General features: G+C 38.9%; 1 long non-coding RNA gene across 1 annotated transcript; it reads right to left on the bottom strand.

The window, feature by feature from the left end:
• Positions 1 to 5099: 5099 nt before the first annotated feature.
• Positions 5100 to 8262, bottom strand: LOC119898532. The gene is made up of 3 exons (XR_005443583.1): positions 7991 to 8262; positions 6446 to 6568; positions 5100 to 5254 (listed from the first exon to the last, which is right to left on the bottom strand). It is a non-coding gene; the product is annotated as an uncharacterized LOC119898532 (long non-coding RNA).
• Positions 8263 to 8873: the final 611 nt, after the last annotated feature.

The raw sequence follows: 8873 nt of genomic DNA on the forward strand, positions 1-8873 counted from the left end.
TTATAGACCTATGTTGTAGAAATAAACTTGCCTTGCCTGTCATTAGCTTTCTTATAATTTATTTCTCAGACTTTTAATTAGTGAGGTTGCTGGAACTTCATTAGCAGAAAGTCTGAGGTAAAATATGCACATGCCAGCTAGCTAGTTAGCTAGAGATGTGAGCATATGTGAGCTTATAACCTCAGAAATTTACCTCGGACTTTCTGATAGTGAAGTCGCTATTTGGCTAAAGGGTCTATCCAGTGTCTAAATAACTGTATAATAATAAATCTATTTTACAAACAATCAACCATAAAGGGGCACGGCGACCGGGGGGGGGGGTGTCTTACGCCACTGGATGGGGGGCATCTTACTCCAAACATACTAATCTAGCATTTTACTACCAAAAACTATAAAAATCTTTCACTCTAAACAATTGCATAACTTATCTTAAGGCTCCCCTTAATGTTAATATACATATATACATAAATTGAACACAATAAAAAAATTAATTACAGCTTATTTTAACTGACAAAAAAATTAGATCAAATTAGGTCAGAATGGCTTTGATCAAATAACTAATAATAATTGTGATTGTGATTGTGAAACAGAGAACATTATTAGTTCAGTGAGAGACTAGGGGCAGCCAGAAGCCAGAAAATTGTGACATTTTATGTTTTTTGTTGGAATTACCATGGGGGAGTCTTACCCTATGTTACCCTATAGGCTACCTAAAGACGGACATAGATTTTATTCTGTGCTGAGGATAAATCCACAATGTGTGGAGATCTGTCCATAGGCCTACATCGATGACAGATTGATCATAAAGCGGTCATGTTCAAGATCATGTTAGGGTAAAAAAACTAATAGCCTATCTAACCAGGACTTTAAAGTTTTTAAAGACGTAAATGCGTTCAGATATGTGCTTTGATATCGACAGAATGAATGAGGAAATAGAATGTATCAGACAGTCGCCTCAGGCTCCGCAGGAGGGGAGGAGTCAGAGAGAAACTGACGGTTTTCCAACTTATCCTGTGAACCTAACCTCGGAGGTTAGGTTCACATATAATTGTTTTAACCTCGGAGGTTAGGTTCACAGCATCAGTTGCCGGAGTTACTGATCTAGGGATTATCTGATCTCGCTCTCTGAAACGGAAAATCCAGAGTTTCCCTCATCTCAGGCTTAACATAGCCTACTCAGAATTTTCACTAATCTCGCAAGTTAGTATTTACGTATCAAAATCTTTTGTGGAGCTGTTGGTTGAAACGCTGGAGCTGTGACCCTTTGTGTTGAACTGTGACAGCAGATCAGCCTGAAAGAAGAGCAAATGAGGTGATCTCACAAGGTGTAAATCAGTATGTCAGAGCTCATCATGATTTTAAATAGCTGGGCTGGGATGAGATAGGGGGGAAAAGACACCTGCCTCTCTGGTTGGTTCGTCCTGCTCCAGGCAATCAGCCTCGCCCTCAAACTCTCCAACTACTGCTTCTCTCGGCCAATCACAGACCTGTGGCAGGAGACAAGGACAATGCATGAGCACTTTTGGAGGTAAAGACATTCAGTCCCAAATAAGGTGACAGATACTAAATACCAGCATACATAAAAATCAATGTGCACTCATATGCTGAGGATGCTGAATGATATCTGTTTGATGTGAATGTGGTGCTACAGTGTATCACAGCACAAACAGCATCAGGTAACCAGGCAATGGGCTCAACACAGTAACTAGTGGCCAGGTTCATAGAGTGTGTTTGCAGCGCGACATGCCTACTCATAAAGTGCAAAGTTGAATGTTTCCCTCTGCTTCCAACAACTACATAGAAATGCAATCAAAACAGACTCCTTTAAAATCTATCTATTTCATAGTTACATAGCATGATGATATAAGGCAGCACACTGCATCCCATCATTGCCAGGATCTCCGTACCCACGATTAATACTAGGTTACGATTAAACTTTTTAAAAAATCGGCTGTGTTCACTTTTGGTTAATACTACATAGATTTCCCGTTTTTTCCACATATCTTTTTATTTAAAATGTGGTGACACAAATGAGAGGGGGGGTTCCCAGAGTAGTTACAGACTGTCCAGTCACGGCAATACGCTGCAATACTTATGTTCTTGCAGCAGAGGGGCTTTCTGTAACTGCTGAGCAGCTGCAGTTTCACAAGTTCCACACAAAAAAACACGTCCTATCTACTACTGTGGTTATTAAACATGCTTGAAATTGGACTAAACGTCCACACAACTTACCCCAGCAGTGCTCCAGCACGTCAACAATGCAGGCTAGCCTGTGAGACCTGTGAGATTCCTATCCATCCAATACCAAGTAATACCCAGGCTGGTATTGCCGATACCGATACCGATACCGATACCAATACCAATACTTTTTACATATTTTATTTCTAGTTTAATGTGACCTCCCTCTCCCGTTTCTGTATTTATGAGAGAAATAAAGACTAGGCCGTGGCCTTCAAAATAATAGCTGCATAATGACAAGACATCAAACTACTGTCATATTCTTTAATTATAATGAAAATCTCCTGCTTAGAACTGCCGCTTCATAACATCATCATATTATTTTGACTTAATCTCAGATGTTTAGCGAAGTTTGCAGTGTTGCTAAAGTATTTCACTGTCTTTGCACATACATCACATACAGGGTCATTATTACCTTCACAGCTAAAATACAGCCAGACGTGACGCCTTTTACAGTCAGCCATAGTCAGTATTCAATCGCAGACTGAGTTTAGATATCGATCTTTTTATATGAGTATCGATCCTAGAGCAGGAAACGTTGGTATCGGAAATATCAATAGCTTTAGGATCGATCCGCACTACTGTTCACCCTGCTGCCTATATAGATATAGAAGTTTCTGCTGTCACACACCAGAGCAGTTTTATCCCCCAAGTTATCAGACTCTTAAACTCTAACGTTAATTCATCCTCAGCACTGCTACATTGATGATAGTTAGCCATTTTTTCTAATTGAATCTGTATTGTGTTATATTGTGACAATACCTAGCCACTTTAACGTAAAGTTCAACACACCAACCTGCAAAATAAACACCGAATAAACAACAAAAATGGCAAAACTTGTAGATTCCGAATTATAAAAATTGATCAACGACTTGCGCAGCTTTTAAATAAATCTTATTTTGTAACATTAACATTACCAGCCCTTTTTTGAGAAAGCGGTCTGAAGTTAGCGCGTAAAGTTACTGTCAAAGTTTACTAGCATACACTTATGACATTAGCAAGACAACGCAGGAGTCAAGTCAAATAAGTTACGTACATTCCTGTGCTATCCAAGCAGAATTATTAAAATTTAATACTTAACGTTACACCTCAATGTGTTGTGTGTCTGTTCTTGATCAGCCAGTCCTTGACATCTGATTTTTGTTGAGCGGTGTTAAATTTTTCCTGGCAGAGTTTCGACTTGACCCGCACAACTGTGCTGTGATTAGGTTACTCGTCACTTGCACCATGAGACTGAAGAACAGATGAGCCAGAGCAACACATTGAGCTGATAGATAAATACTAACTTGTGTGGGTTTGGATGGATGTCACAGATGTAAACAATACCATTCATATTAAGCAGTGGGCTATCATAGTCAGACCTTACTAGTTACTGGTGTCAATGTCAACACAGAGTAGAGTAGCTACTTGCTCTGGCTCTTGCTCTGTATGAATAGAAGCCTTAAGCAGGTAGAGAGAGAGGACGGACTGGCCGTATTTGGGTTAATGATTTTGTTGGTGATGAAACATCTCAGCGAGTAGGTCTACCACCGTTTGGTCCAAGAGGACGAAACCCGGTTCCAGAATAGTAACCGTTGCTATGGTGTAGTATTTGGCCCGCCCCTCCTCTACTGTGTTTGGACAGCTGGGTAAAAAGTGACAATGAGGAGCGCAGCATCCCGGATAGCAAAAATCATGCGGCCCAGATCTGGCCCAGATCCTTCATAAGTTCTGGGCCAGATCTGTAAAACGGACCCGGGCCAGTGTCCTTTAGCACAACGGGCCAATGGATCCGGTTTTCACATCTGGGCCAGTACTGGTCCAGCTCCAGAACGGATGACAATTATTATGTAGTCATTTGGCCCAAATGTCAGATCTGAGTCTCTAAGATACTGTTGAGGATCCGGTTTTCATATGTGGACTGGCACTGGGCCGGCACTGGGCCAGCTCCATTTATTAGTTCTGGCCTCTTTCATAACCTTGATCTATACCCACAAAACATACAAAAATGTGGATTTTTTTGTTATGGCAGGAGCTGGTCTATATAATGTATAACAAATAGTGACTTGTATATCACTAAGGTACACTAAGATTTCTTGTTTTACTTTCGTTTTCTTTTTCCTTGCATTTTAAACACGATTACTTTTTTCTTTTGAATTTAAAAAGCATGGACAGTCAAAACTACTGTTACAAAGACTGTTTCTATTTGTCCTACACAGAATTTCAACAAAGAAAGTGATAGAACGGATGAGTGACACATTTAAAATTTTATTTAAAATACACATTTTAAATTTTATTTGAAATGTTTGAGATAAAAAGAGGACAGAAACTTAAAACAAAGTAGATAATTGCCAAACTAACAATTAATCTAATAAACACATTTTACAGCTCATTTCTGTCTTTAACAACTGTAGGAACAAGAAACTTCAAACACTCCAGTTGACTTGCAGGTGACAATTAGTTTCTAGTAACTGTACAGTAACCACACACCTATGACACAGGTGTTATTTTTAAATGAATGCAGAAGTATTAAACTCTAATAATCTCTAATCTAAGCAACAGTGTGGCTTAGTTAAAAAGCTCAATACATTGACATTGCTATCAGTCTTGCATAGTGTAGTGTACCATTAATAATGATGATGGTAAGAAAGTAAGATTTCTTTCTCCCTGAGAAACATATAAAGCTAAAGCCAGGAGACACACGAGATTCTACGGCCTAAACAAACAAGATAACGTTTTAATTAGCGACAAGCAATAAGTTTGTCCTGATAGATGATTACTGCCAGCCATTTAGATTTTAACCATTTTCCATGACCCTGGTTTTAATAACAAAGATTTTATAGCCAAAATACAATATCCAACTCCGACTAGTCATGTGAAACCCTGAAAAAAATGTAAAATGTTCATACACATTGTTTGGTGGCTTTACGGGAAACACTGATGAGGCAAGTGGAGAAGTGGGAATGCCATAACCCTCACATGACACCCAACAAATCATCAGTAGTGGAAGAGTGGGGGATGGCCGATGTGTTCATTTCTGCAAAGGATAAAAGAATGGGTGATTACTCAACTGATAATGGCAATCACAAATTACATAAAATGCACAGAGATTAGTCATTTTAAAGGTGGCTGGACTAGACTAGGGCTGGAAGATTTGACCTAAAATCAAAATCCCGATTAAGTGAACATTTTACCGCGATTACAACTAATGAATGATTATTTCGTTTTTTTTGCCCTCCTAGTTCACTGACCAGGCTTGTACCGCAAACATGCTCAACTATTGTAGGTGGGGTGGTTTTTTAGACTCACAAATGTCAAAAAACGATTAAGTAAATGTTAACTGATAAGATAATGTTGAAGTGCACACAACAGACGTACTCCCCCTAAATTTGGCATACTGCTACTCCACTGCTCACTGAATGAGTGCCGCTACTAATATTTCACATGATCAATTAATATCAATGCGCATTAATCTCGTGTAACAGTGTTGTGTGCATGTGACCAAATGTGAGAGAGTGAGCAGCTGAAAGTGACGGTGAAAGTGAGCAAGGTTGTTGTAAGTGTGGCAGTAAATGATCAGTGTGGGTCAAAGTGTGTTCATAAATAAATGCTGCTGGAAAATTAAGGCAGTTAGCACTAGCTAACATCTCCCTGTGCTCCAGACTCTGGGAGCTGAGCAGGACAGGGCGGAGTCACTGACTACACAGTTTTTTAAGGGGAAAGTACATAAACACACACACAGGGGGACATTTTAACAGGAAATAAAACAACTAAATAACTGTAATGGTAAAATTACAGCCGTTAGAGCTCGGAATTTGGGTTTCAATTACTTCAATTAGACGTCCAGCCCTAGAGGGGAGACATCATGAAAAACTCCCCTTTTCTCTCCCCATTTGGGTATCAAACTGTGAAATAAGACAACCCGGACAGATTTTTGTGGGTTGCCTAGATCACAAAACATGTGCTTCAACAAGCCATTCAGATTTGGTTCTCCTTCCTATGTCACATGCAGGCTTATTAAATATAAGATAAAATAAGATACAACTTTATTAAACCACCGCCTTCCCCATCTGAGTATCCCCACTCAAGGTTAAGTACCATCTTTGCAAAGCAGTGGCATATTTTTCTCGCAAGCAAATCAGAGCAGACTGGGCTTTTTCAGGATGGGGGGTTTAACGAGACAGGTGCTAAAATGGAGCGTTTCAAAAACAGGGTAAACATAGATTACCATGGTTAATGCCTCTCTGGCCATGGCACGTTCTTTGCAGCCACCTCCACGGTCAGAGGCCAGGTTGAACTGGTTAATTTCGTTGTCCGATGCGCTGCTAGCAGCTTGGTTCTTCCGTACAGCCTCTGTTAAGAGAGAAAGTCAATTGGTTGATGAGCTGTCATCAACAGACATTTTGAAAATTACCTGTAAGCCAAGCTAATAACCAACTTTTTTGAGAAATGCTTTAGAAGGTTGAAAAAAGTACTCAATGCCCATGTTTACTATTGTTGGTGTGGCAGTAGACCTAATTTTCTATAGCATTTAATTTAGTAACTCAAAACAAATAGAATTTCACTCATGAATAACTAATTATTAAAAAATCATACTGATTATGAACTGAACAATTATCAAATCACATCTGGATTGTATTGGATCAGCCTTAAATCTCAGTGCATCTTATCATTACAAATTTATCTGTGTGGATTCTGTATCAGGTCATGGATAGGCATTGGCGGGTACCAACATTTCCCCAGTATCTCCAGGCAGAGGACATTTAGGGGAATCACGTTTAGTAAAAAAGTAAATAAGTAAAAGCTCTCAATTCAACTCCATGTAAAACATTACAGCAAACAAGCTTCTCGTGCTTTTATTTTGCTGGCAAATCTACAAAGAGGAAGTGATTATGTGAGGAACCGGTGCTGTCATGACTGAGATATATTTACCACCGCTATCAAAGTATTTTTTATTTTTTTATTTTTGGCTTTAAAGTTACAACCCTGATATATTAAAATATACTATTTAAATATTTTATTTTACATAAAAATTCGTTCTCATCTACTAGTCACCTCCACATATAATACGTATTCTAAAATACTTACTGATCAACAGAGTTCTTGTAAGCATTTCTTTAAAATATTTCTTTTCTCTTTTCTTTGCTCCTCAACCATATTACCGCAGTGTGATTTCATACAAAGTCAATGAAAAGACACGGAGAGATGCCATTTCCCGCCCATAGACCTTATTTGTCATAATGAATTTACGTTTTGATTAATGTCAGATGAAAATTCCAACTTCTTTAGATGGCTTTGATTTTTTAAACACTTAACTTACCTATCATAACTTTATAACGTTATGCTTAAATATAGCCAAGATTTGAAAATCAAAGCCAAAAATACTTAAATTAACTTACCCTATAATCAGGCTCAGCCAGGGGTGAAATAAAGATTGAACCTAAAAAGGAGACAGGTGCTGTCAATTGGTGCTGTTGGAAACTAACGTTACAACATCGTTGTAAGTTAACTAACGTTAAACAGCATTAATGTTTGTGCTAGCTGCACACAAAGTTGTTTATTAATGCTAGCTAGCTTAGCTATCCGTTCATTCAGTTAATTTATCTAACCCAGCTAAAACGTCAGCCAATGCCTCTTCAACAGTTTTAGCTACTTTAAGAAGTTAAAACCCGGTCAAAACATTCCGATGTGATGATGTTAATGATGTTAACAAGCATTACACCACTATTAACAATCTCACTAAACTGTTTGACTGTAACATCGTTCAACTTACCGTTATAAACTCTTTCCCCAAAGCTTCCAGTCCGAACTGATCCAAAGAAAGAAACAGTTCGCGCGCTATTTCCGACGAGTCCGGGCCAGAACTATTATGATTCCGCCGACTGATGGATGCTCACGCCCACTCCTGAGTGCACACAGACTACATGCGGGCCGTATCTGGAACGGGGCAGTAAAACGGGCGTGACTGTTACACGGATCTGCCGGTTTGGAGGCGGATCCGGCCCAGAGTCAGCTGCTATCTGGGATGTTTCCCAAAGTAGAACATTTTTCTGAAAGGTTGAAACTAAGGGTTTGAAAACTCAAAATCTTACAAAAAAAGTTTTGCAAGCTTGCAAAATGTAAAAAAATTTAAATATTCAGTCTGTCAATCCCTCTATCCAGTAAATATGACTTGTGATTGGACTGTACTTCAGCAGACAGCCAAGCATTGGCCAAGAGCAGAAGGCCCTGCCTCCAGGCCTTTTTTTTTAAGTGGCGTGGTTGCGAAGCTTCATTTTCGCTCAGTCTGAGTTTCAGAGTTTCGGGGCAGAGCTGCGTGACAACGCTGCCACAAATCACGCAAAGTGGGTGTTGTAAACTCAGCTCTGAAAAAATAGTCTGCATAAGGAGTGCAAATGTAATGTAATGTAATAAAGCTTCGCCCTTTTGAACCTCAATTTTCAAGATTCAAACCTTTTTTTCACACATTTGCACACCAATTTTCAGATCTCCATTTACAAGGTTTCAAACCTGGAAAACAAACTAATTCACTGGGAGAACACTGACGAATTTGAAACTCAAACTCAAAAACAACATAATGTTTGCAGAGATATTTTTATTTCGCAAAGCTCGCAAATGTTAGTTTTTGATCTTGCAAAACTATTTATTGTAAGATT

This window comes from Micropterus salmoides, unplaced genomic scaffold, assembly GCF_014851395.1.
Source record: "Micropterus salmoides isolate LMB-PRFRI ecotype aquatic unplaced genomic scaffold, ASM1485139v1 Ms_hic_scaffold_1191, whole genome shotgun sequence".
NCBI lineage: Eukaryota > Metazoa > Chordata > Actinopteri > Centrarchiformes > Centrarchidae > Micropterus > Micropterus salmoides.